Source organism: Pygoscelis adeliae, unplaced genomic scaffold (assembly GCF_000699105.1).
Source record: "Pygoscelis adeliae isolate BGI_AS28 unplaced genomic scaffold, ASM69910v1 Scaffold608, whole genome shotgun sequence".
Classification (NCBI taxonomy): Eukaryota; Metazoa; Chordata; class Aves; order Sphenisciformes; family Spheniscidae; genus Pygoscelis; species Pygoscelis adeliae.
Genome location: NW_008825407.1, coordinates 156,479 through 160,665, shown reverse-complemented (window position 1 = coordinate 160,665; position 4,187 = coordinate 156,479).

Below are 4,187 nucleotides of genomic sequence, written 5' to 3'. Positions count from 1 at the left end.
GACAGGGGGCGGGGGGGGGAGGGTCTTTTTATTTGATGTGGATAAGGGATGGGAAGGGAGGAGTCATTATTTTGTTTTGGTTTATTTTGGGTACGTCAGGACCTAGTCTCTAAGGCACCAGATTTCAGGTGCTGAACTCTTCTTCCTTTTCAGAGTGGGGCAGGTGGACTGAGGGAGGGGGGGGAAGGACGGGATGGGACACGCTCCCCGTGAGAAGCAGCATTTGCTGAAAGTCCATCTGAGGAGTTGTTAAAATACTTATATATTAAAATATATATATACACACAGATATATATATATTAAAATGCCAAAAACCAACCAACGAACACAGTGAACTCAAAGAGGCCTTGAAACGCCTGGAATTTCAGGGGTTCTGTGTCTTTTGTTTAGTTCTGGGGTTATCTTTTGCTTTTTTTCCTTTCTGTTTTTGGGATGTGGGTGGGGGAGCCTTTTGAGGAAGGTGAGGTGGGAGCAGGCGAGAGCAGGGAGTGCTGGGGAAGGCTGCCCTTTCCCACCAGCGGAGGGAGGTGGTATTTGCTGCCCACTGTCGCTCCCCAAAGTGTCTGTGGCTCATGCTCTGCATGCTCCCGAACAAGTGACTCTGAGCTCTGCCCCCATCTCGCGAGCTCCCCTTGTCCGTGACCCACGGAGCACCCTCAGCTTCGAGGATGACTTACAGCCCATGTTTAGCAGCGATGATGCCGCACAGCATTCGAGAAAACCATTAGCCCGGGATCTGATGTAAGGAAAATATTTACTTCCCTAGCAACAGCAGCAGCTCACCCTCTGCTTGGTACAGATGTGGGTTTTACATTGACGAGTTTAATTTTCTGATTGAAAAACAAATTCTATGCAATTTCTGATTGTAAAAGGAAAGAGACGACAATGGAGAGGGGCAGGGGAGATAAAGCCTTGAGGGAAGGTACATCCTGTTCTTGAATTGTTTTCTTTTTGTCTTGAATGTACCGAAATAAAAGATGTCCTTGTATAATCACGCTTTTTTTTCCTCTTTCCTTCCCTGTCCACACTCACAAAAGTCGTGAGACAATTCGAGGCCCATCTGCTCAAGGAGAAACCCAGCAACTCCCCAGCTGAGAGGGAAGAGGTGCTTTGGCTGTTGCAGGTCTCCGCTGCCTGAGTGTGTCCACACCCGTGGTGTCGCCGTTATCAGTAGCTGAATGGAAACGGGAGAAAAAAAGAAAAGGCCAAAAAATGAAAGGCCAAGATATGTGGTGGTAAGGGGGGGAAGGAACCCATAACTAGCAGCAGTGCAGTCTGTCCAGGGGGCCCAGGTTTCCATGCGATGTGGACCACGGCAGTTACAGCCTTCCCAGACCTGCTGGTTGGAGCCCAGTTGACCAGGGGCTGAGGGTTAGGTACAGCGGGTCAAATCCATCACGTTACTGCGGGCAGGAGCCTGTCTCCAGCAGATGTTTCTGAGGAGGATGTGCGGGGAACGGGATGCGATGCCATGGTGATGGGCACGTTAGGATTGTTCTGTTGTTTCCAGCAGCGTGTGAAAAGAAGCGTCTGCCACACAGCGACAGTAAAACGTGCACGCTCGGAGAGTGCTCGTGCAACAAGGAGGAGAGGATTTAGAGCTTGTAATGCAGGATGCCCTATGAGATGTTCATAAAAGTCCTTTCTGGCCTTCATATCTGTAAATCTGCGGGACGTTACCCTCTCCCTGACTAAACAGAGGGGTGAAGGTGCGAGCATGAGATGAGGTAAGGCTTCACCAGAGCCTGGGAATCCAGTGCCATGGGATCGTAGGGGCAGATCCTCAGCTGAGGTAAGTCAGCAAAACCTCCATCCCTGCGCTCTGCAAGGAGCCAGGCTTGGGCTTTCAAAGTACTGACAGCAACGCTAGAGACATCTGACTGTGCCTGTGTTGTGTTTAAAGGCCAACATGTTTTTACGAGCAGCAGAATATATTCATCAAAAAGAAGCTGCTTTTTAAAATTTATTTACAGATTAGCAAAAGAAAAGGCTCCATGAATCATTTATCAGACCTGATGTTTTTTCACCCCTTCACCACAGTGAATAAAGAGGGATCTTGACAGAGCCAGACATTATTCCTCTGCTTCTCCAAAGATCTTGCAGTCATCTGCTCAGACAGAGGATGTCAGGAAAAAAATTATGAGAAACCACCTGGTTTCTCACTGTCTTTGCTTTTTATCTCTCCTGTTAGCTTGCTCCACCCATATGGTATTTTATATCTGGGTCTGTATTTTAAGGAGATTTTTTTCATGTTCCTCTTGCCCTCTTCTCTCTTTTTTTATTTTTTAATTTTTTTATTTTTTTTAAATGTTCAGAGTGTTTGCACTCAGAGCAGAAATGGACCTCAGAAGAGGAGCAGATGGATAAAAGTTGCTGTCATTTGGATGCCTTTTCTAGTGTCTCTGTAGGTCCTGTATTTTCTGCTCACCGGTAAATACCTACAGGTTTCACACTGGAGGGACCCCACAGCAGACAGCATTACGCGTATGCCTGGGTGTGTACTCGTATGCATTTGTGTGCCCAGATAGGTTTACATCTCACACATTCTCTCTCTCCCCAGATTTTGCTTTTATCTTTGAAACTATTGTGCGGGCTCTTTTGCTTAGCCGGTCCCAATGCTAATGCAGTTCAAGATCTGTAGTGGTTTGCCGTCCAAAAGGCACTTTCCCAGTATTGCCATCTCCTGATAAAACTTGAGTAATTCTAGTAAGATATCTCTGCAAATTCCACTGGGAGCCAAAGATTAGATCAATTAAAATGTAATACTTTGCTTTATCCCCTCTGACTGTTTTGTTTGATCCTCCTGCTGCCCCTCTGTTCGGGGAGCCCGGCAGCGGGGCTGAGGGCTTGCCTCTCCCCCTGCGGTGACAGCCAATTCTCCAACCCCAGCTGGGTTGACAGCAGTCTGGCAGGTTCCTAACTAAAAGGCCTGGGATCTCTCCTCGTGCGCTAAAACCCATGTTTGTGGTGTTATTCCAGGCAGTTCCATTTTCACCTAATGATAAAAAGCTATTTTCTCCCCAGAGGTTGCATGGGTGAAGGTATTAACAAGGCTTGGACTAGCCTGGGGGAATTTACTGAACTCGGTGGCATAAGTAAAATAGAAGAGGGTTGTTCTGTGAACCGTGAGAGCCCACAGGACTTTAGGAGGAAAGATGGTGAGCTATAAATTATAAAATAGAGACTGAACCCTTTGGACCTTAGTGGTCCTGAGGCAGGAACATTTTTAACCATTTCAGATCCACAGACATCTTCCCTGCTTCTGCCCTGCCAAGTCCGTTTCTCTCCTTGAACCCTAAGTGCCTCACCAGGTAAGTGACCCAAAAGGTGGAGGAAGAGGCAAAGGGAATAGCTATTGTTCTGCTTTGCTTTTTTTTGCAGAGATCCTGAGTTACAGAAAGGGTCTGGAAGGGGTGTGAGTCCCAGCAGTCATATGTAAGCTGGTGGAGATACCTACAGCACTGGTAACTGCAACTGTGGGCACAGCGTAGCGGGGCTGGACACAGGAATGTGGTTAATTGGTTTTGATGGTTCTTGGGTGATGACTCTGAATCCCTTGGGAAAAGACAGGGACCTGTGGGCGAGGTCTCCTTGGTGGACGATGGTTGATGACTGGTTTCTAAGCTTGTGAAAGAGCAAAGAAGCAAAGGTGGGCTGCTTTGGTGTTAGGTTCGGGGTGAAGCTGTCATGATTTGGCTCTGAAAAGGCTGGCATGAGTGACCGAAGTCCCCTCCATCGGCTTTTGTTTCATTTAGGTCTGTGATTTAATTACCTGCAAGATATGTGTTTCTCTCCTCTACTTCACTCGTGTTTCCAATAAAGGTGACGAAATTTCTCGTGGTGGCTTTGACTATGTGGCTTTGACTAGAGGGGAAAAAGTAGCGCTGCCCATCAGGAGGAGAGCCTGCCAGTGAGGCACCGCTCCAAAGCAAGGGAAATAGCCACGATGACCTTGGAGGCATAAGTGGAGGCAGAATCAGGCCAGTGATCTGCAAAAGGAACTGCAAACTGCTATCAGAAACGGTAAAAAGTAAGTCTGGGCTCACACTTGACACTTGCAAGTCTGCTGAGTTTTGTCCCTCCTTGCTGAATATCTAACCGTGAGGGGACAGCACGTCTGTCTGAAACGAGGAGCTGCAACTTGAACAGAGCTAGCAGAGCAACGGCTCAGCCTGCTGAAACGCCTG